Source organism: Lepisosteus oculatus, chromosome 4 (assembly GCF_040954835.1).
Source record: "Lepisosteus oculatus isolate fLepOcu1 chromosome 4, fLepOcu1.hap2, whole genome shotgun sequence".
NCBI classification, from domain to species: domain Eukaryota; kingdom Metazoa; phylum Chordata; class Actinopteri; order Semionotiformes; family Lepisosteidae; genus Lepisosteus; species Lepisosteus oculatus.
This window is the reverse complement of record NC_090699.1, coordinates 6,549,066-6,573,431: the sequence shown is the minus strand read 5'-3', so window position 1 is coordinate 6,573,431 and position 24,366 is coordinate 6,549,066. Positions and strand designations below refer to the sequence as shown.

The 24,366-nt window shown below is 42.1% G+C and overlaps 3 long non-coding RNA genes across 4 annotated transcripts in view; 1 reads left to right on the top strand and 2 right to left on the bottom strand.

Annotated features, from left to right (window-relative positions):
* Nucleotides 1-1,688, bottom strand: part of LOC138238292 (uncharacterized) — a 7,681-nt gene extending 5,993 nt beyond the window's left edge. The window contains exon 1 of the long non-coding RNA XR_011189352.1: nt 1,611-1,688. This is a non-coding gene — a long non-coding RNA (uncharacterized lncRNA). The remainder of the gene's footprint in view (nt 1-1,610) is intronic.
* Nucleotides 783-2,380, top strand: LOC138238291 (uncharacterized). Of its 2 annotated transcripts, XR_011189350.1 has the most exons (3): nt 783-1,023; nt 1,621-1,722; nt 1,810-2,380. It is a non-coding gene; the product is annotated as an uncharacterized lncRNA (long non-coding RNA). The 2 variants fall into 2 exon arrangements; XR_011189349.1 differs by lacking the exon at nt 783-1,023 and having other exon boundaries at nt 1,618-1,722.
* A 4,361-nt stretch (nt 2,381-6,741) lies between these two features.
* Nucleotides 6,742-8,592, bottom strand: LOC107077218 (uncharacterized). The gene is made up of 3 exons (XR_011189353.1): nt 8,343-8,592; nt 7,214-7,395; nt 6,742-7,100 (listed from the first exon to the last, which is right to left on the bottom strand). It is a non-coding gene; the product is annotated as an uncharacterized lncRNA (long non-coding RNA).
* Nucleotides 8,593-24,366: the final 15,774 nt, after the last annotated feature.

The window sequence follows — 24,366 nt, the reverse complement described above, 5'->3', positions numbered from 1 at the left end:
GACTCAAACCCGGGCCTCCCGCATCACTCAACAGGGACCCAGTCTCTTGAGCCAAAGGGAAGTCTCCCCTCAGCCCGGTGGCTGCAGTCCCTGCTATTCACTGGGAAGGGCGGTGACGTCACCGCGCTGGTAAGCCGGCTCTCGCAAGCAAAGGAGGCCGTATGCGTTACAGTAATAATATCTCTTACTCATGAGAATGGATATGGAATGGATAAGAAAGCACACAAGGAGGAAAGATTCAGCCCTTTTGGATTATCATGTTCTTTTTTTTGCATTTCATTGTTTTAGAAGCTATTTGAACTCAGGAGCTCAATCAGTCATTTCTTGAAAGAGTACAAAAATACAAACAATATTTTAAAATGAACATATTTATTGGAAAGAACAAATTCTGGTGTTATGAGTAATATAATATAAAAACAATTGCCAATGATATCATAGAAAACACGATCTCTGAACCTGTACTAAACTCCACTCAAAATGTTGCCTTGTTTAACAGACATTGGGCCTTATATGGATTTGCTTTTTTCATTGAACAGAATATTTTTTGGGTCATCACTGCGCTGGTCAAGCTTTTAATGCATGACGTTATTCCCAAACAAATACAGGAGCGACTATTGACCACAACCTCGGAAGTGACGACGCAGATCTGCGCTTCCTCTGAGAAATCCCGGTGGAGAAACGCCTTGGCCAGTTCTGTTGTCTTAAGGAAGTCACCGCGGTTTCCTCACTGTTATCAGAGCCTGCGCACTTCCGCATTTTTGACAGAAGAAAACAGGCGCTCTGTGGTGTTACGAAAAAAAAAGCCTTGAAGATCCGCTCAATGAAGCATGTATCTCATACTCAGATACACACATGGCCAACAGTCATTATTAACACCCGGATAAACGATCAGAGCTGCTTGGGGGACCTGCTTAAAACAAATAACTAATTTAATTTTAGGTTAGTTTGGTCAATAACTGAGTTAGCCAGGTAGTTCGCAACTTTAAATCGTAGCTGTATGACCGTAGGTGCCACAACCGTAAGGTATATGTTGTGCTGGTTTCCTGTTTCTACATTTCAGCACAAAGGACTGCTCCAACGTAACGGCAGAACACAGAAAGTCTAGACTAGTTTGTATCTAGCCATTTTCTTTAGTTATTGAGAACTGTATTTATCTACAAGTGGGAGCACTCATTTGTTTTATAAACTGATAGAATTTGGTTCGAAAACAAAAGAATAAGCTTCACCAGAGGAGGGATGGTCCGGACGCGGGTCTGGTATATGAAAAAGGTTTGAATTGCGGTTGGTTGCATTTGTGTCCCTATACCAACGTATATTGCTCGACTGCGTAAGCCGAGTGCCTAAACGAGTATAATATAAATCAGGCTTTTAAATTAATGATATATTCAGAGTTAAAAAAGGACAAAAAAACAAAACTAGTTTCCATAACTTTTTTTTTCGCGAAAGGCGCAGCAAAAGATCGCTGCAACAGTAAATGTGATAATACAGTAAAATTAGTCTTTGCTATCAACACTAAACAGGAATGTTTCAGATAGTAGCCTTTTAATTTCACAGTCCCTAGAAAGGCGTTTCCCATTGAAGACTTTATGCAAATATACTCTCTTGCTCACCTTCATAAAGCGGAGCCTCGGCACCGTGATCTCAGAATCTGCGGTCTCCTGTCGATCGTGAAGATGCAGCAGCTCGCTTTTACTTCTCTGTTAATATCGCTTGTGCTGCCATGTGAGTTTTTTTTGTAGCGGATAGTTTCTTTTTTTTCTTGCTGTGTGTTATTGCCTATTGAATGACTGTTTCGCTTTCTGTTAACAGGTGTCCGATCCGATATCGTCTTGACCCAGCCCAGTCAACCGGAGATTAAAAAACCCGGGGAAACGGTGAAATTGTCCTGCAGTGTCTCAGGTTTTACTCTAAGTAGCAGCTATTATATGCACTGGATTCGACAAGCTCCCGGGAGGACCTTCGAGTGGTTACTGTACATCAGAGGAGACAATGCGGACATCAGCTACGCCCAGTCCATTCAAGGGCGAGCCCTGGCCTCCACGGACAGCTCCACCACAGCGTACCTGGAGCTGAGGAGCCTGCAGACAGACGACACCGCGCTTTACTACTGTGCGAGACAGTCACGGTGAAGGAAACAGATGACGAGTCTGTACAAAATCCTCACAAGCACTGAACTCGCTCCCCCCCTTTCCCGAATCAAGGGCTGCTTTTGTTTAATTAAAGAAACACGACAGCTCCCCTCTTATAAAACGAGATGAATACTGTAATCAGCGAACTAACCAGCCATCTCGTATTACCGACTGTTTGGAATATTATGTAACATTTACCTTTACACTTCTTTTTGGATCACAGTATCAGAAATAAATAATGTAGCACTTTGTATATGATATGTTACTTCCTCACAATTTGGAACTATTGCTTTTATTAGTTTATTATTATTTCATTATTCACTAATTTATATATTCCTTTTTCGTGTCCTCTCGGTTTCATGTCTGCAATAATGATTTGACGTAAAATTTCATCTTTATGCTTGGATCAATATGCCATTTTGAAACACCAGAGCAACACAGGTAATAGGTAAAGATTCATTTCACACTGAATTCCTTTCAGCCTGGAATAAACCTTTACCTGTTCCTTTGCAGCCTACACATGCTGTTATAGCTACTGTCTTGAACGTCTTCAACATGAGGTAATGATGGATCTCATTCAAAAGTGTTTTAAATTCAGGCACTTACAAAGTCAGTCCACTGGGCTTTGGTTTTGAAGAATGATTGTATTTATCAAGCTATCTCTTTCTTATTTATATCTGATGTTTAACACAACAATTAGAACACAAGAAAGGTTACAGAGGAGTTGGGTCTATTTGGGTCAATTAAATTAGGTGTTCGCATAAAAAAATAAATTTTCCTCTGTGACTGTGAAAATCTCAAGAGCACTGAGAGTGAAATCAAGCCATTACTTTAAACTGAGAAAACAGCCCTGAAAGTCAACTCATTCATATCATATCATATCCCTTCATTGAATAGTGAAGGACACGTTGTAATGACATGATCTCAAGAATCATCTTAACACACTGCAGTTTTTTCAGATGACAGGACTGGTGTCAGGAATTCTGAAAGGGGTGAGTAGTTGGAACCCTGTCTGAAGCCGTGAGTTCGAGCAAAAGTAAATCCAAGATTCCAAATTTTTCATGACTTTGCTCTTGCCTCCAAGGCGTAAAGCAAGAGCAAAGTCAAAAGTAGGAGAACCGGGTCGAGTAATCAAGGAGTCAGGTTGAGAATAATAGCGCGCAGAAGAGAAAGCTGTGGAAGACTTCTCAACAGTGAGCGTAGGTAAGCTGGTGAAGAGAGAGAGACGTGGTTGGATAATTAGTTCCTGGATGAGCGTGTGTGGAGTTCAGTAAACGTGGGAATGCCAGGGCACTTACGGGAGGAGGTACGAGTCGTGACAACTGGGCTCAGTTTTTCCTTTAGCTTGATGACCGAAGGGCAGCTTTAATGGCCTGTTGGTTTGTTTGATGTCCAGAACTGGGTGGTCAATCTGTGACAAAGACAAGATGAAGTTAAAAGCCGGAGCGGGATCCGGCGAAGGGTCAGGGGAATGAAGAGGGTAACGGGTCCAGGCGCTCCCAGCCCCGGACCCAGATGGTCAGGATGCCGTTGTGAAGCCTATGCTGTCGAGCCTTTCCTGAGCTTGCTGGTAAGCGGGCTTCCTGGCATCCATCTTCCAAAGCTGAACCCAGTTTGGTAGGAGCATCTGGCTTTTGTAGGAAAGGGTCTGGAACCGGAGGCAGGTGCAGGAAGTCAGGTAAACAAGGAAGGGCTGGACCGTCCTTAAGAGCAGGGGCTTATGATCATGACACCCACAAAGAAAAGTATTTTCTCTCAAGGATAAAGATCCATCTGAGAGTTTATGATTTATGCATGTTCTTTTTATTTACTGAGCTCCAGGACTGCAAAGCTGATACTTTGCATGTGGGTCTATACAACTTCCTGTATGCAAAACAAATTACATTTTTTTCTATTAAACGAGCACTTCTCCCTGTTTCGAGATACAAGGATCTAGCACTGTCATTGCAATTAAAGGCATTGATCAGTTACATCTCTGCTTATTCTGAAAATGGAATTCAAAGTCTGTTTGACTGTGGTTCTGATAACTGTAACATGTAAGTATATCTAATATACATATAATTCTATCTCAGATTTCTCAATATGTTACATCACAGTTACTTTACTTTGCTGATTACATGTTTCTTGCAAATCTTTTTTTTTTTAACTAGGTGTGCAGTGCGACATTGTTCTGACCCAGTCCCAGTTGGAAGTAAAGAGACCTGGGGAGTGTCTCCAGCTGAAATGTGCTGTCAGTGGGTTAAATGTGGCCAGTAATGTTATGAGCTGGATTAGACAATCTTCAGAGAGAGGGCTGGAGTGGATAGTTAACTATTACTCTTCATCTGATTACCGCTACGCCACAGCCTTTGAAGGACGGTTCTCGGCATCAAAGGACAGCTCCAATGTGTATTTACAGATCTCCAGCCTCACAGCTGAGGACACAGCTGTGTATTACTGTGCACGGAGGAGCACTGTGGTGCTTTTCAGCAATGAATATGTACAAAAACTGACAGCAGCTGTAAAAATTGAGATAATCTGCTGTTGGAAGCCTGTATGCACGGTTCACGGGTCAGGAATGTAATTTGTTTACTGTTGGCAGTAATATTTGGATCTATTCAATGCAGAACAGTGGCTGGGGTATAATGGAAACACAAATTGCGCAAACAGTGTGAAACGACTGACTCTGATCAGGGACAGCTGGCACAGCAGGTCTTCACTAACACTGAACAGCCTGAAGGCAGAAGGCTGTGCTTGATAAACACAGTAAAATAAACTGACACAACCATAATACAGCTACAGCTTCCTCTTTCTAAAGCTGATGCCCTCCCCACACACTCTCCACCTCAGGGGGCAGGTAAATAAATGGAAGAAATAAATGGTGAAAAAAGAGTTTAAGGTCTATGAATTGCAACTAACTGTTTTCTGTGAGCCACAGCTGAAAATAACCACCCACCCACCTACCGCAACGTCATCTACTCAGAGACAATAAGTCAAGTGTGAAAGTCACTGAGGAATTATTGAAGGTTACAGTCCTTGGAATAATAGGATAAAATGAAAATATTAGAAACTTGCTTCATAACACTGCAAATGAAGTTCAAAAGTTTAGGAAAAACACTGTTGTCCTATGTCCACTTTCATATCGTTAGGTCAGGACTGCCCTGTGCCCATTTTTCTCACAACACTTCTTACCTTCCCATCCACATCCATATAGCAGCTTCCCAGCTCATTCCTCAGGAAAATAAAGAAGATTCAGTCAGGCTGCCTCTCTCTCAGCTAGACAAGTCACACAAAAGTATGGCTCATGGTCAGCTGATTCCTATAGAACCAAAGCTTAAGTTACAACTAAGATCAATAACTGCTAGACATGAGAATACTGTAATAGGTTTAATGCTCACAATGTTGCAGCACCAAGAACAGCTCCCAGTATACTTTGGTCATACCTGCATACTTGGAATTTTACCAACAAACTGTGTCCTGTTTTTGTAAGGGACGCATTTCTGTGCAAAAATGCAAAGATCAGGTACACTTTTTTTCCTGCCAAGAAATGTTTTACTTGTCTACTAATTCGGACTGCAGGAAAAATCAAATGTGTTAATTTCCTATTGAGCTTGATCGCGCCACAGTGAGCAGCATTCTAAAAGCTGCTGGGCTCTTGGACATTATTCTTCAAATTAAAGAAAAACTTGAATGTGAACAATGAAGACTTGTTCTTGAATTCTCAGATGGATAACGAACATGACGCAACACAAACGAGACTGAAATACTTCCAAGCAGTCAATTTTGTGCTCAGTGCAGTATCGCATTTTACCAGAAGGGGGCACTTCCCTGCCAGCCGTGTGATTCTTTCACGACAGTTTAGCTGACGCCTAATGAAATTCATACACTTCTGTGTAATGTTTTATTAAACACTGATATGATGTCTATGCGTGGTTTCAATTTATGTGATTATTATCTAGATGAAGGTGGGCAGATCAGATTCTGAGAGAACAGAACATGAAGATGCACAAAGATACTGCAAGTATTTATTCTGCTGTAGAATGAGATTTCTGTACACTAGTATGTTTTATATAGTACAAAATATGATTCAACAATAATTTTAATGAGTATAATCAAGTTGATTGATAGATGGATGGATTGAATGGTCAGCATAAAACTTCCCTTAAAACTAAAACAAATCATAAAGTATATACTTCCTTATTAGAACATTTCTTTTCCTATCTGTAGATTACATATGTACATAAAGGATATGACATCTAACAGACGGACTTTTTAAAATTGTGTCTTCATTTCTAAGAATCAAGCTATTTTGCACCAGCCGGATGTATTTACTTTGTCTCTTCTTCTGACATCTCAACTCTACATACAGCCTTTGTGCTCTGTCTCTGTAAAGCTCAGCCCACCGAGAGCTCGGGACTGTCTTTTCAGCTGGACACTGGAGGAGAATCTACACTCTGGCTTTTAAGCTTAACTTAAAAGCTGTCTCACACCGGTGACAGTCTATTGCTCACATGAACAAAAAAAAAACAGATGCAGGAAAACACTCACAGGAATGATAAAAAAAGATCAACTGCTGTAACTGTTATTATTACAGCAGTAGCATTTATTATTGTTGTTTAATTAAAATGGACATTATACTCTTTTATTTGGGCACTATGAGACACAAATCCAACTTTCCCATATCAATGAAAAAGCAGCGGATTTATATCAAAATGCTACTTTCAGATTTAAAAATCAATAAAGCAACGTCGTGTTTTTTCGCACATAAGTTGTCACAATCCTTTGACAAGGTCTTCCTTTCTACCCATTTATTCATAAGTCCAATAACAACAAATCTCTTTGCTTACAAATATATATATTTTTTATTTACAGCGCAAATAATTGTGCGCAAACTTCACACTTACGGTACTCTTTAATCTTTAATCCAATAAGCCGAAGTCCAAATGTGACTTCCTTCGTTGTGAGATCTTGAGAAGCACGTGTGCATAGTTCCTGTATGAAGAACATGGTACAGTACTTCAGTGAAAAATAAGCTTCTGATGGAATCCGCTAAATTGTTTTAGCAAGCCAGAAATCAAATAACGACAAATATATATATAACTTACAAACTTAAACGCAGGTCGTTGGTAAGACCAAGGCTGAATCTCTGTCCTGAAACATTAGAAATGTCTTGACGGACGGGGGAGGTTCAGTCAGTGTCCAGACACGCCTTGAAGAGTACCTCTTTTCTTCCTTCTCTGTCGCTGTGTCTCTACGTTAGTGTACGATTTGGAAGGGATCGCATTTCCTATTCATAACACAAACCAAAGAGATGCGAATTTGGAACGTCACCTTCCAGGTATTGCTTGCGATATTAGCTCATTGCCATAACTGAAGTCCGAGACGGAACGGAATAAATATGCAACAATCCACGTCTGTGTTTGCCAGTAAAAAAAAAAAAGAACATAAATAAGTCATTTAGATATGCTGTAAAAATGTGGAATTTAAGAAGTGCCAAAGACAAGAACAGCTAATAGACTGGCACTTGCTGTTTTTAGTAAAAGTTATCACAGCGCTACTATTGTACATAGGAATGTCTTCAAGATCGGTAAGTAACAAAGCTGCCTCTGTCAGAGGTAACTGATTCTATCATCTTAAATCCCCGGTTCTTCAACAAGAATCAGGGAAATGGAAACCAGAACCATACACGCACTCGCCTCATAACGCGAAAGAAACAGGATGCAAGCATTTGAGAATCTCCTCCACAGCACAGAAAGAGATTTCGATTTCTTCTCCTTTGCACAACGTGTGATGGGCGCCCCCGCGATACCCTCGTTTGAAAGCCGCGATTTAAAAATCGAGGCACTTTTTTAATATTCTGGAATCTCCTGCACTTGAGGCTGAAAGAACGACAACCTTCGAAATCAGAGGCTTGGAAAGCGGCGAGACACACAACACGACCCGTTTCTCACAAGTCAAATCCTCCGCTTTAAAATATTCTCCCCCATGTGCTTTCGTTTTCTTTTCTTTTGTGCAAAACAAGCTTTCGAGAAATACCCATTGAAATAAAGGCTGCATTGGAAAACGTGTATCTGGATTGCTTAAACGTGGCTGAGACATGTGCCCCTTCCTGAAACGAATCATTCTTTGCATGTAATTATCCAGCGAATTGGCTTTGCAGTGTTTCGCTGATAAGTAACTGGGCTCAATATCACACGTACCGATAAGGAAGAGAGAGCACCTTAGTTTCCTTACCGTGCAGGCGTTTCGTCAACGGTGGTTTTTACACAGAGAAGAAAGCGCAGTTGGGCAGGAGCGCCTGCTGAGAAGCGACAGCAGAGTGGCGCAGCGGAAGCGTGCTGGGCCCATAACCCAGAGGTCGATGGATCGAAACCATCCTCTGCTAGGCACCTTTTTTTTACGCGCGGTTCAGCACATCATCACGTCAATAAACTGCAAATACCCTAGGTCCCTTCCTCAGTTTCTCTGTTTCTGAGTGGATGAATAATGTGTTGAAATATATGCACCGCAGACCTGGAATTCTAAGATGCACTTGAGTGTCGAGCAGCTTGTCCGGCACTGTTGAAGAAGCCAGTGGGGATGCTGCTCCCGTCTCAGTTATCGACTCAATTGTTGAACTGACTTTAAGCGAGGTTACTTTGAATCTTTCAAATCTGTAAGAAGCAAGCATGAGCAAAGAAAAACACAAAACGTATGGATTACAATCTTTTAAAGCTCAGGAAAGGAGCATTTAATGTTGTCTAGCCGCTTTTAAAGGGCTGATTTTAGATCTTTGTCGTTATGCTAGCATCGTTTTTAGCGTTATAACCCTGACGTCGAGGTGCTTTTTGTTCATTTCTGGCTTTTTAATCCGAGATTCCAGAGCATTAACAAAAGTGCTTCGACCTGTAAATCGCGGCTGTACAAACGAGGGAATTGAGGGAGCGACCATACACGCTGTGTGCGATGGAAGAGAAATCGAAATCTCTGTCTGGGCTGTGAAGCAGATTCTTTAATGCTTCCATCATATTTCTTTCACGTCAGGACGCGACTGTGTGCTGTACTGTAAGTCTGGTGGTCGTTTAACTGATTGTTGTTGAAGAATCGGGGATTTAAGATGACAGAATCAGTAGCCGCGGAAAGCCAGAAGCTTTGTTTCCTTACGATCTTTAAAACCTGCCTATGTCGTAGTGCGTGTGATAATTTGTACTAAAAACACCAAGGGCTCAAGGTGTCATCTTCTCTTACCGTTGACACTTGTAATCTCAGGCGTGCTTTTAGATGTCAAAGATAGACTACTTTTATTGAAATAAAAACTTGTATTTAAAAAAAAAAGGGGGCGGAGCAGTGGCTCTGTGACTAAGGATGTGCGCCTGTGACTGGAAGGTTGCTGGTTCAAATCCCACAGCCAGCAGAGGAATCCTACTCCGCTGGGCCTCTGAGCAAGGCCCTTAATCCTAACTGCTCCAGGAGCACTGTACAGTGGCAGACCCTGCGCTCCGACCCCAAGCTTCCCTGTCTGTGTGTCTGTATCTCCATGGAGAAAAGCTGAGGTATGCGGAAAGACAGATTCCTAATGCAAGAAATTGGACAGGGCTAATAAAGAAACATTATACATTACGTTATTATACATGAAGCGTGCACTGGTGACGGACATCACCCCGAGGTCGATGGATCGAAACCATCCTCTGCTACGCACATTTTTACGCAGGATATACAGTGCCTTGCGAAAGTATTCGGCCCCCTTGAACTTTTCAACCTTTTGCCACATTTCAGGCTTCAAACATAAAGATATAATTTTTTTATTTTATGTGAAGAATCACCAACAAGTGGGACACCATTGTGAAGTGGAACGAAATCTATTGGATTTTTGAAACTTTTTTAACTAATAAAAAAATGAAAAGTGGGGCGTGCAAAATTATTCGGCCCCCTTGCGTTAATACTTTGTAGAGCCACCTTTTGCTGCGATTACAGCTGTAAGTCGCTTGGGGTATATCTCTATCAGTTTTGCACATCGAGAGACTGAAATTCTTGCCCATTCTTCCTTGCAAAACAGCTCGAGCTCAGTGAGGTTTGATGGAGAGCGTTTGTGAACAGCAGTTTTCAGCTCTTTCCACAGATTCTCGATTGGATTCAGGTCTGGACTTTGACTTGGCCATTCAAACACCTGGATACGTTTATTTGTGAACCATTCCTTTGTAGATTTTGCTGTATGTTTGGGATCATTGTCTTGTTGGAAGATAAATCTCCGTCCCAGTTTCAGGTCTTTTGCAGACTCCAACAGGTTTTTATCCAGAATGGTCCTGTATTTGGCTGCATCCATCTTCCCCTCAATTTTAACCATCTTCCCTGTCCCTGCTGAAGAAAAGCAGGCCCAAACCATGATGCTGCCACCACCATGTTTGACAGTGGGCATGGTGTGTTGAGGGTGATGAGCTGTGTTGCTTTTACGCCAAACATATCGTTTTGCATTGTGGCCAAAAAGTTCGATTTTGGTTTCATCTGACCAGAGCACCTTCTTCCACATGTTTGGGGTGTCTCCCAGGTGGCTTGTGGCAAACTTTAGACGAGACTTTTTATGGATATCTTTGAGAAATGGCTTTCTTCTTGCCACTCTTCCATAAAGGCCAGATTTGTGCAGTGTAAGACTGATTGTTGTCCTATGGACAGACTCTCCCACCTCAGCTGTAGTTCTCTGCAGTTCATCCAGAGTGATCATGGGCCTCTTGGCTGCATCTCTGATCAGTCTTCTCCTTGTCTGAGCTGAAAGTTTAGAGGGACGGCCAGGTCTTGGTAGATTTGCAGTGGTCTGATACTCCTTCCATTTCAAGATGATCGCTTGCACAGTGCTCCTTGGGATGTTTGAAGCTTGGGAAATCTTTTTGTATCCAAATCCGGCTTTAAACTTCTCCACAACAGTATTACGGACCTGCCTGGTGTGTTCCTTGGTCTTCATGATGCTCTCTGCGCTTTCAACAGAACCTTGAGACTATCACAGAGCAGGTGCATTTATACAGAGACTTGATTACACACAGGTGGATTCTATTTATCACCATCAGTCATTTAGGAAAACATTGGATCATTCAGAGATCCTCGCTGAACTTCTGGAGTGAGTTTGCTGTACTGAAAGTAAAGGGGCCGAATAAATTTGCACGCCCCACTTTTCATTTTTTTATTAGTTAAAAAAGTTTCAAAAATCCAATAGATTTCGTTCCACTTCACAATTGTGTCCCACTTGTTGGTGATTCTTCACATAAAATAAAAAATTTATATCTTTATGTTTGAAGCCTGAAATGTGGCAAAAGGTTGAAAAGTTCAAGGGGGCCGAATACTTTCGCAAGGCACTGTATAACTACATGGTCAGGCGTCTCGTATCGAGCACAGTTACTGTAAGTGTCAGCTGATAAATTCCAAAACAAATACGCTGGATAATTTAATGTAAAGAGCGACCCGATTCAGAAAGACACATGTCCCAATTTTCAAACGCAGTCTTTTTTTCAATGGACATTTTATTTGTTTTGTAAAAAAGAAAAGAAAACGAAGAGATATGGATGAGAATCTTTCAAATCTGAGGATTTTACATTTGAGAAACGGATAATTTTATGTGGCTCCCTTTTCAAGCGCTGGCGCAGTTGATAGGCTGGAGCTGTCCAAACTGCTCTTGCGATTTCTTTTAAAATGAATCCATGAATTTTTTTTTCAGAAAGTTTTCCTTTTAAGTAATGCATTAGCGTTTATAAATGTATTTCTTATTTTAAATCCGAGACTCCAGAATATTCAAAAAGCTTTGACCTTTAATTCGAGGCTTTACAAACTATTGAGGAATCGCCCGTAAAACACTTTATGATGGAGAACACCTTGTTAAAAGTTTCCGAAAAAAATATGTAGGGCTTATGATTAAAATATACAGCGGTATAGTCTGAACAGCTCCAATCCATCAACTGCTTCACTGCGTAATCAGTACCTCGATTCCCTGTTTTAAGGACTGAAAATGATGCCGGAAGCAAAGTTTTAAAACCAGCACTTGAAAAGCGTCTTAAACGTCCGTTTCGTAAAAGTAAAATCCTCAGCTTTGAAAGATTTTGTCACCCATATATTCATTATAAAACATGCGGTCAGCAAAAAAAAAAATCTTTTGAAATCAAGGCTGCATTAGACAGTGTATACCTAGCTTAGTTAAAGTTGGGATATCTGTCTCAATCGGATCGCTTCTTGTCTGCAATATTCCAGCGTCTTAGTAAAAGAGAGCAAATTGCTAGAAAACCACGTGTAATTTTCTTAATGGAGCAAAAACGTTGTGCACGTATGTTTGTCACTCTGTACTGTGTAGCAACACATTTACTTATAAGACTTACTGAAATGGGAGTTTAAATAGGAACAATATAGATCACTTTCGGTTCAGAAAAATGAATTGATGACACTGTGTTAATAAACAAAATGGACAAAATGTTATGTCGCGTAAAATGCAGCAAGCGATCGCTGCAACAGTAAATGTGTTGTGTAGGTTCTTTCTGTCAACTATAAACGGGATGTGTTTCATTAGTGCCCCTTTAATGTCACGATCCCAGAAAGGCGTTTTCCCTTCCGAGACTTTATGCAAACTCGATTGCTCTTCCACCCACATAAAGCGGAGCCTCGGCACCGTGATCTCAGAATCTGCGGTCTCCTGTCGATCGTGAAGATGCAGCAGCTCGCTTTTACTTCTCTGATAATATCGCTTGTGCTGCCATGTGAGTTTTTTGAAGCGGATAGTTTATTTTTTTTTCCTTACCGTGTGTTCTTGCACATTGAACGATTGCTTTGCTTTCTGTTAACAGGTGTCCGATCCGATGTCGTCTTGACCCAGCCCAGTCAACCGGAGATGAAAAAACCGGGGGAAACGGTGAAATTGTCCTGCAGGGTCTCAGGTTTTGCTCTAAGTAGCTATTATATGTACTGGATTCGACAAGCTCCCGGGAGGACCTTCGAGTGGTTACTGTACATCAGAGGAGACAATGCGGACATCAACTACGCCCAGTCCATTCAAGGGCGAGCCCTGGCCTCCACGGACAGCTCCACCACAGCGTACCTGGAGCTGAGGAGCCTGCAGACAGACGACACCGCGCTCTACTACTGTGCGAGATACACAGTGAAAGAAAGAGACGACGAGTCTGTACAAAATCCTCACAAGCACTGAACTCGCTCCCCCCTTTTCCTGAATCAGCCGCCGCGTCTGTTGATTAAGAAAACGACTAAACACTTATAAGCAATTTATGAAGCGAGATGAATAATATAAGATGCGACTTACGTAAATAGCCGACTCTTAAAAGTGACAGAATGATTACACAGCATTGATTTTTAACACTTCTGTTTAGATTAAACAGAGCAACACTGAAAATGATGGACCTGATCCATGTATTTTGAATTCAGGCACTGACAAAGTCACCCGTTTGGATTTAATTTTGACAAAAGACTGTCTTTATCAAACCACCTCTTTTTCTATTAATAACTGAGATCCATCAGGACAATGAGTTTGGTTACTGAGAAGTGGAGTCTATTCAATACAGTTAGGTGTGTGCATACTCAAATACATGTTGATTCTAAAAATTACTTTCATCTGCGACTGAGAAATATCAAGGACGCTTCAATGAAGACAAACCACTACCAAATTCAGAGACGAGCCCTGGAAAACAGATCATTTATAAGTAAGCATCTTAACGCACTGCAGTTCTTTCAGATGACAGGACTGGACTCAGTTTTCCCTTTAGCTTGATGACTGAAGGGCAGCTTTAATGGGCTGTTGGTTTGTTTGAATCAGGGGGTGTCAGAGCACAGTCACAGGTGTGTCTCCTGCAGTCATGGACTCCTGACCTGAACCGTTTCCTTCTTTGCTCAGAGATGAATCCACGGGCACTGTCACCTGAAGCTATCAAACTCCCAACTCAGAGTAGAATATACAGCAAAGCAAAGTCACAGTCTTACCATGTGGTAGTGAGACTTCACTTGGAAGGCTGAGGTCACTTTTGCTCACCAAAAAACCAAAGCAATAGTGTTGCTATTGAGACAGTCCAGTCAAGAGCAACAAAACTAATTTCTGGCCTCAATGTCAATCTCAAACAGACTAAAGGAATTGAATCTTTTTAGACAGGAGTGTGGACTCTTTCCTGTATTAAACATCATGAAAGGCACTGACCAAGCCCAGGTACGTGACTTTCTGAAGATCAGAAACAATTCAGGGCCAAGGTCCACAAAGTAAAGCAAGAGCACCTGAAACAGGCTCCCTGATTCAATGAAACAAATTACATAAAGATGTTCTGAAATTAAATTCAATTGAATGGAAGAAGAAAAATGACGACCAAGTTAGAATCAGTTATATATATTCTTCTTTATTAAATTTATAGTTTATGCAAAAATTAACACAAAGCTTTCAGACACACTAACATGCAAGACATTTCAAGGCATATTCGGTTCAAAAGGGACTCTCTCCAATATACACAGCTGACTCTCAGACTAGGATATGATCACTTTATTGGCCATATAGAAGTTCTTGTATTAGGAATTTGTCTTTTTGCATACCCCAACCTGCTCTCCATGAGACACACAGGCAGGGAGAGAAGCATGGGGTCAGAGCACAGGGTCAGCCATTTATATAGCAGCTCTGGAGCAGTTGGGGTTGCTCACAGGCCCAACAAATTAGGATTCCTCTGCTGGCTACAGGATTTGAACCAGCAATGTCCCTGGGTGGGCTCAAACCACCCACCTTTCAGTTAGCTGAGCACGCTAACCAATTGCACCACACAGACTCTAAATCTCTAAATAGCCCTACACAGTGGAATGTATGAAACTGTATGTAAATCAAGACTCACTGTCTTCCTATTTAATAATAATAATTATAATTGCTTAAACTTAAATAGCACTTTTCTGGGCACTCCACTCAAAGTACTTTACAAGTAATGGGGATCCCCTCCACCGCCACCAGTGTGCAGCCCCACCTGGATGATGCGACGGCAGCCATAGTGCGCCAGAACGCTCAGCACACATCAGCTATTAGTGGGGAGGAGAGCAGAGTAATGAAGCCAACTCATATATGGGGATTATTAGGAGGCCATGATTGGTAAAGGCCAGGGTGAAATTTGGCCAGGACACTGGGTTAACCTCTGCTCTTTTCGAGAAACGCCCTGGGCTTGTTAATGACCACAGAGATTTAGGACCTCAGCTTTACTCTCATCTGAAGAACTGCACCTTTATACAGCATAGTGTCCCCCTCACTATACTGGGGCATTAGGACCCACAAAGACGACAGAGGGAGCACCCCCTGGTGGCCCCACTAACACCTCTTTCAGCAACAACCTTAGTTTTTCCCAGGAGGTCTCCCATCCAGGTACTGACCAGGTTGCCACCTGTGAGTTGCAGGGTGATATAGCTGCTGGCCATTGAAATTATTGGAAGTCTTGTATAGTCACAGTGGCACTAGAAAAGACTTCTACAATTCACTCAGTTGAGAGATGGCTCTTGTAGCATTTCTCTGAATTTTCTGCACTGCTTGCGGGGTATTACATACTGCTTTTCTTTTAGTCTTTAATGATATTTTGTCTGTAATCGTCTGTAAGTAGATTAAACAAATTTAATTAATAATAATAATTCTGATCATGTTTTGGAGGAACAAGCTCAATTTCACTAACTCTGTCAACTTACTCAGAACTGAAGAAACCAGGTGATTCTCTGACTATCTCTTGTGAAACCTCCGGATTCACCCTTTCAGGATGGGCTGGATTCAGCAGGCTCCCAGGAAAGGTAAGAACAGTCATCCTGACATCATTGGCGAGTACTGTACTTTGTCAAATGAACCAGTCTTACTATTTGTCTTTTTTTTGTTTTCATTCTTATTTTTCACCCCCTTGTTGTTGTGATAACTACAGTATTTTAACTGGCAGTAATACACTGTGTAATTTCCCTGCAGATCTGCGCTGTGTCCAGTTAACACATTCAGCATCGGAAATCAGAAAGCCAGGACAGTCCCTGCGGTTGTCCTGCCAGGTGTCTGGATACTCCCTGACTGATAGCAGCTATGCTACAGCTTGGATCTGACAGCCCCCTTGGAAGGGTCTGGAATGGCTGGGATATTATCATACTTCTGGAATCAGCTACGCGCCCTAAGTCCAGGGCTGCTTCACCATCAGTACAGACTCCAGCAGCACAGTCTACTTACTGGTGACAAGCCTGAAAGCTGAAGACGGTGGCGTCTATTACTGTGCCTGAGACTCACAGTGAGGAAGTGCAACTCACTCACAATACAAAAACACCCACAGAGGGAGACACTGCAAAACCTAAATAAGGAAAATGCAGAATCAGGCTCCTGAGACTCCCACTACCTGAGAATCATAGTTATTTATTTTTCCACAGTATATTTATGGAAATATATTGAATTTCCACAAATATATTTTTATAGATGAGTCATGAGTCATGTTGTTGAGTGACTCAACTCAAGAGTCATGAGCCATGTTGTTGATTATTTCTCATTAAATGTCATGGCAAAGTGCATGATAGCGATTTCTGAGGTATATGAGGAGACTCTGAAATCTGTGCACCAGTGGTGGATGAAGTGGGTCCCTCATGTTGGTCTACAGAAGTGGAGGCATTTATGAGTATTATAAACCTGCCCCTGCAGCTATGTTTTTGCCCCAGGAGAGTATCTGACACCATGGTAGGGATGTGCAAAATAAGCTGCAACTGAGCTTTTGGACTTGTCTGTTTTTTCTGTTTCTTATTTTCAACTCTGAGATTTTGCAGAAAAATAGTCTTCCAAGGGCTCTTTTCCTTTACAGCAGCTCCCTCTGTAGGTAGTGCAAAGCACCAATGTCAAACACACAGAGAAATTGTTGTCTGAGTCAGAACTTCACATAACACAGAGTGGCGGCTCTGTGGCTAATGATGTGTGCCTGTGGCAGGAAGGTTGCCATTTCAAATCCCACAGCTGACAGAAGAATCCTACTCTGTTGGGCTCCTGAGCAAAACCCTTAACCCCAACTGCTCCAGGGCTGCTGTACAACGACTGACCCTGCTCTCTCCTTCCAAGCTTCTCTCTCCCTGTTTGTGTCTCATGGAGACCCAGCTAGGGTCTGTGAAAAGATGAATTCCTAATGCAAGAAATTGTATAGGGCTAATAAAGTGATGTTATGTTACACTACAGTAACTAAATGCAAATTCTGTGCACCTTAACAGAGCCCCATAATATTGTATATAAATGTCACTGCTCACTGCCATGGAAACAATTTTGGAGGTATATAAGTAGATTAGGAAATCTACTCATTTACATGTTAACAATTAATGCAAATCCTGTTCAGATTCCTCTGATAAATGAAACTGCAACAGAGCTGAAGCAGCTACTCAGGAGACGCTTGTCCTTGTTCCTCAAGCACAATGCAGGTTCTCGCGTGTTTAATGCTTCTGTTCCTGAGTGTGAAGGGTAAGTGAAAGATGTCTGTCTGAGACTTTGCTATTGCAGCTTTTCTTCATGTGTTTATTTTGATGTGTTTTTCTACAGTGTTATAAATGACAGTAATACACTGTGTCATTTCCCTGCAGATCTACACTGTGTCCAGTTAACACAGTCGGCATCGGAAATCGGAAAGCCAGGACAGTCCCTGCGGTTGTCCTGCCAGGTGTCTGGATACTCCCTGACCGATAGCAGCTATGCTACACACTGGATCCGACAGCCCCCTGGGAAGGGTCTGGAATGGCTGGGACGATATTATACTTCTGGAAACAGCTACGCGCCCTCAGTCCAGGGCCGGTTCACCATCAGTACAGACTCCGGGAGCACAGTCTACTTACAGATGACAAGCCTGAAAGCTGAAGACAGTGGCGTCTATTACTGTGCCCGAGAGTCACAGTGAGGAAGTGCAACTCACTCACAATACAAAAACACCCACAGAGGGAGACACTGCAGAACTTAAATAAAGAAATAGCAGAATCAGGCTCCCGAGCCTCTGCTCTCACTGTGACTCCCACTACCTGAGAATCAGAGTTATTTATTTTTTCACAGCATATTTATTGTTCCTGTTGTCTACATTGTGTAGTGTTGTCTGTTGCACTGTGTACAGTATGTCCAGAGAGATCAGCATGATTAAGAATTCCAATGTACGTGAACATATGGCAATAAGCTCCTCTACTTCTCTACTCCACTCATGAGTCATGTTTTTGATCCATTTCTCCCCAACACTTGAAGGTGTCTATTGACCACATCTGATATGTAGTCAAATCTCACAGTTCTCTTCATTGTCTTTGTGGGGAGCCACTTTAACATGCAGATTTGTAGGCGTACAATATTTTATAAATACAGTTTTAAATATTGTAAGATTTTTCTTGAGATCATACTTGTCTTGCTTGTTTGTGTACCAGCCTTCTCTCAGCGCTGTGAGCACTGAAACGCAATTCCAGGTTGATTTCATTCCATTGCAGTTTTCTTTAAAACAAAAAATGTTGTTGTGTTTTTTCTTAAGCAGGCTGTTCTTGCCAAGTCAGGTTTTGTGATATATGTCTATCAGAATAGGTTCCCTGGATAATATATATCACCACTTAATAACTATTAATAAAAAGGTTGAAAGGTTTCTTCTTTAATCTCAGGGGCCTCTCTCACCTGTGTCTTAGTTATGATGAATAACTGAGGATCACTGCTTCCCTGACATTAGGATCTTCAGCTGCCCAAATTCTAATGTCTGCAAACCGTGTGTTTCATGAATTTGCTAGTTTGCACAGAAGTGATACGATACTAAGCCAAACTTCTGACTAATTGGATAATGAAGATCCCCAAGCACTGTTAAGAACAGCAGGGGTGTTAACCCCTGTATTGTGGCTAAAATCCATTCCAGTCTTGTACAGAATTTCCCCTCCATCCCCCTGGTGCAGGTACAGGTCAGGTAGTTCAGGGTTGGATCCCAAGATCACAGAGCAGAATGGCGAATCTCTCCTGCCCCTGATCAATCTGCACTGTGTGTCCCAGGTGGGGCTGCACCTCAGTGGTGGATGAAGTGGGTCCCTCCTGTAGTTCACTACAGAAGTGGAGGCATTTATTAGTATTATAAACCTGCCCCTGTAGCTGTGTTTTCTCCCCTGGAGAGCGTCTGGGACAGTGACAGGGATATGTAAAATATGCTGTTACTGACCTTTAGGACCAGTGTCTGTTTTCCATTTATTTTTCTCTCTGTTTTTGTGCACTAGAAAGTCTTCAAAGGGCTCCCATCTTTGCCCACAGCTCCCTCTGTAGGCAGTGCGAAGCACCAGTGTCACACACGGTGCGAGTGTTACCTCAGCACAACACCAACGGCCCACAACAGTGACTGAGTAACAAAAGCAAACTACTGGTGCTGTAGCAGAAGCACATAGTATTTCTCATTAAATGTCATGGCAAAGTGCATGATAGCGATTTCTGAGATATACGAGGAGACTCTGAAATCTGTTTCTCAAGTGGTGGATGAAGTGGTCCCTCCTGTACGGGAGACATGTTGGTCTACAGAAGTGAAGGCATTTATTAGAATTATAAACCTGTCCCTGCAACTGTGTTTTTGCCACAGGAGACTAACTGACACTGTGACAGGGACATACAATATACTGTATGCTGCTTCTGACTTGTCTTGTCTCTGTTTATTCTGTTTCTTATTTTCAACTCTCAGATGTTGCAGAAAAATAGTCTTCAAAGGGCTCTTTTCTTTTACAGCAGCTCCCTCTGTGGGCAGTGCAAAGCGCCAGTGTCAAACACACGGAGCAACTGTTGTTTGAGCCACAGTTTCACACAACACCACGGCACACTACAGCAACTGAATTAGCGTAACTAAACGAAACCTTTGTGCACCTTAACAGAGGCCGTACTTTGCTAACTAAATGTGACTGCACACTGCAAAGCAATTTCGGAGATATAAAAGAGGAGTAGGAAAGCTACTCATTTAAATGTTAAAAATTTATGCAAATCCTGTTCAGATTCCACTGTTAAATGAAACTGCAACAGAGCTGAAGTTGCCACTCAGGAGACGCTTGTCCTTGTTCCTCAAGCACAATGCAGGTTCTCACGTGTTTAATGCTTCTGTTCCTGAGTGTGAAGGGTAAGTGAAAGATGTCTGTCTGAGACTTTGCTATTGCAGCTTTTCTTCATGTGTTTATTTTGATGTGTTTTTCTACAGTGTTATAAATGACAGTAATACACTGTGTCATTTCCCTACAGATCTGCACTGTGTCCAGTTAACACAGTCGGCATCGGAGATTGGAAAGCCAGGACAGTCCCTACAGTTGTCCTGCCAGGTGTCCGGATACTCCCTGACTGATAGAAGCTATACTACAAACTGGATCCGACAGCCTCCTGGGAAGGGTCTGGAATGGCTGGGATACTATTATACCTCTGGAAACAACTACGCGCCCTCAGTCCAGGGCCGGTTCACCATCAGTACAGACTCCGGGAGCACAGTCTACTTACAGATGACAAGCCTGAAAGCTGAAGACAGTGGCGTCTATTATTGTGCACGACAGTCACAGTGAGGAAGTGCAACTCACTCACAATACAAAAACACCCACAGAGGGAGACACTGCAGAACTTAAATAAAGAAATAGCAGAATCAGGCTCCCGAGCCTCTGCTCTCACTGTGACTCCCACTACCTGAGAATCAGAGTTATTTTTTTTTTTCACAACATATTTATTTTTCCTGTTGTCTACATTGTGTAGTGTTGTCTGTTGTACTGTGTATGTCCCAAGAGATCAGCGTGATTAACAATCCTAATGTACGTGATCATATGGCAATAAGCTCCTCTACTTCTCTACTCCACTCATGAGTCATGTTTTTGATCCATTTCTCCCCAACACTTGAAGGTGTTTATTGACCACAGCTGATATGTAGTCAAATCTCACAGTCCTCTTCATTGTCTTTGTGGGGAGCCACTTTAACATGCAGAGTTGTAGGCGTACAATATTTTATGAATACATTTGTAAATATTGTAAGATTTTTCTTGAGATCATACTTGGCTTGCTTGTTTGTGTACCAGCCTTCTCTCAGCACTGTGAGCACTGAAACGCTATTCCAGGTTGATTTCATTCCATTGCAGCTTTCTTTAAAAAAAAAAACACATTGTTGTGTTTTTCTTAAGCGGGCTGTTCTTCCCAAGTCAGGTTTTGTGACACCTGGTGCAGGTACAGGTCAGGTAGTTCAGGGTTGGATCCCAAGATTGCAGAGCAGAATGGCGAATCTCTTCTGCCCCTAATCTACCTGTAGGGGGTGTCCCAGGTGGGGCCACACCTCAGTGGTGGATTAAGTGGGTCCCTCCTGTATTTCAGTACAGAAGTGGAGGCATTTATTTGTATTATAAACCTGCCCCTGTAGCTGTGTTTCCTCGCCTGGAGAGTATCTGGCACAGTGACAGGGATATGTAAAATATTCTGTTACTGACCTTTAGGACCAGTGTCTGTTTTACATTTCTTATTTTTATCTCTGGGTTTGTGCACAAGAAAGCCTTCAAAGGGCTCTCTTCTTTGCCATCAGCTCCCTGTGTAGGCAGTGCAAAGCACCAGTGTCACACATAGTGTTATGGTTACCTCAGCACAACACCAACGGCCCACAACAGTGACTGAGTAACAAGAGCAAACTACTGGTGCTGTAGCAGAGGCACATAGTATTTCTCATTAAATTGTATGGCAAAGTGCATGATAGTGATTTCTGAGGTATATGAGGACACTCTGAAATCTGGGCACCAGTGGCAGAAGAAGTGGGTCCTTCCTATATGGGAAGCATGTTGGTCTACAGAAGTGGAGGCATTTACTAGAATTATAAACCTGTGCCTGCAGTTGTGTTTTTGCCCCTGGAGAGTATCTGACACCGTGACAGGGACATACTGGACATACTATGCTGCTACTGACGTTTGGGACTTGTCTCTGTTTATTCTGTTTCTTATTTTCAGCTCTCGGATGTTGCAGAAAAATAGTCTCCAAAGGGCTCTTTTCTTTTACAGCAGCTCCCTCTGTGGGCAGTGCAAAGCGCCAGTGTCAAACACACGGAGCAACTGTTGTCTGAGCCACAGTTTCACACAACACCACGGCACACTACAGCAACTGAATTAGCGTAACTAAACGAAACCTTTGTGCACCTTAACAGAGGCCATACTTTGCTAACTAAATGTGACTGCACACTGCAAAGCAATTTCGGAGATATAAAAGAGGAGTAGGAAAGCTACTCATTTAAATGTCAAAAATGTATGCAAATCCTGTTCAGATTCCTCTGATAAATGAAATTGCAACAGAGCTGAAGAAGCCACTCAGGAGACACTTGTCCTTGTTCCTCAAGCACAATGCAGGTTCTCACGTGTTTAATGCTTCTGTTCTTGAGTGTGAAGGGTAAGTGAAAGATGTCTGTCTGAGACATTGTTATTGCAGCTTTTCTTCATGTGTTTATTTTGATGTGCTTTTCTACAGTGTTATAAATGACAGTAATACACTGTGTCATTTCCCTGCAGATCTGCACTGTGTCCAGTAAACACAGTCAGCATCGGAAATCGGAAAGCCAGGAAAGTCCCTGCGGTTGTCCTGCCAGGTGTCTGGATTCTCCCTGAGTGATAGCAGCTATGCCACAGGTTGGATCCGACAGCCCCCTGGGAAGGGTCTGGAATGGCTGGGACGATATCATACTTATGGAATCAGCTATGCGCCCTCAGTCCAGGGCCGGTTCACCATCAGTACAGACTCCGGCAGCACAGTCTACTTACAGATTACAGGAAGTGCAACTCACTCACAATACAGAAACACCCACAGAGAAGCTGCAGTTTGTGAAGATAAGAGTCTGAAATACTGTACTTTCGCCAAGTGAAGCTCTGTCATAGAGAATGAATGCAGTTGTCAGTGAATGCAGGTCACTTTCCTTTATCCATACAAGCTTACGGTCATGTAGATAAGGCCAGTTAGAGTAAAGTAATAGATTAGTTTAATTATTTAACTCTTTAATCAAGAGTGATTAAAGCTGGTGGTGATGAACTCCAGACCTGGAGGAGTATGGCGGTCCTGAATTTAGTGTTAGATGTGTTATTGCTCCATGTCAATCAAGGGCTGTCTGCTGTCATAATTACACATTTGCACACGTGAAATCCTGCCTTTTCAGACCAAAAGACCTCTAAGGGTCTGAAAGTTGAACTGCTGGTGCTGAAAACAATGAAGTTTTCCTCTTACCCCATAAAAGCATAATTTCTCACAAAGCAATAGTCTGAGCTTCATATGTACTGTACATACACACTGTTTTCAGATGACTGAATCACTCCTGGTGTACATGTTGACAGAACCGGATCTTGAGGATGAGGAGGCAGTGGAATTAATTTATGACCTGCGTTCGCCACTGTGGAATAAAGTCACAGTGTCTTTATTCCTGACAGGTGTTGTTCTGGTGACTCAGTCGGACCCTCAAGTCATGAAAGCATGCAAAACCTTCATTCTGTCCCGCGAGTGTTTTTTGTATGCATAATAACTGGAGAGCAGCTGAAAAAATATTCTTTGTAGTCTACTGTGTTCCAACAGCTCCCTCTGTTGACAGCCTATAGTGTCTGTAGAGACCGTGAACATAACATGACAGAGGAAATCCAATGTGCTTGTATAGTAATTGTAATGTAATTGTATATGTTATTGTACTGTGAATGCGTAATGAAAGTATACATATTAGACTGTTAAGACCTTTTAGGTTTTATTTCATTTCAAACCATGTATGGGCAGTTTATGACTCATTTAAATAATGAGGTGTTGAAACAAATCACTCAATCGCCCTACTGATAAATGCAGTTACTCCTGATCTAAGAGCTGTTACTCTGTCCTGATCACTCAACCTCAAATGCAATGCAGGCTCTCACATGTTTAATGCGTGTATTCCTGAGTGTCCAGTTTAAGTGGACGGTGCCTGTTGGAGACTCTGCCGTTGCAGCTTTTTGTCCAGTGTTTAATACAGTGTTTTAACTGACTGTAATACACTGTGTCACTTTCCTGCAGATCTGCACTGTGCTCAGCTAACACAGTTGGCATCAGAAACCAGAAATCCATGTTATAATATCGTGAGATATTCTTCTTTTTGCTTGACTACCAACAATATTTAGATAGAAAGTGGAGTAAGCTAAAAGCTCCGTCTATGAGCTTGAATTTTGTTTTCTTTCTTTCTCTTTCTTGTGAAAACAAATAACATCCTGTTAAATTACCATACTGTTTGGGGAATACTTTTGTCTCGAGACCCGTCTAATTTAAAATGTTAAAGTTCCATTTGATGACCATGTCTTCGGTAGCATCACAATCTCC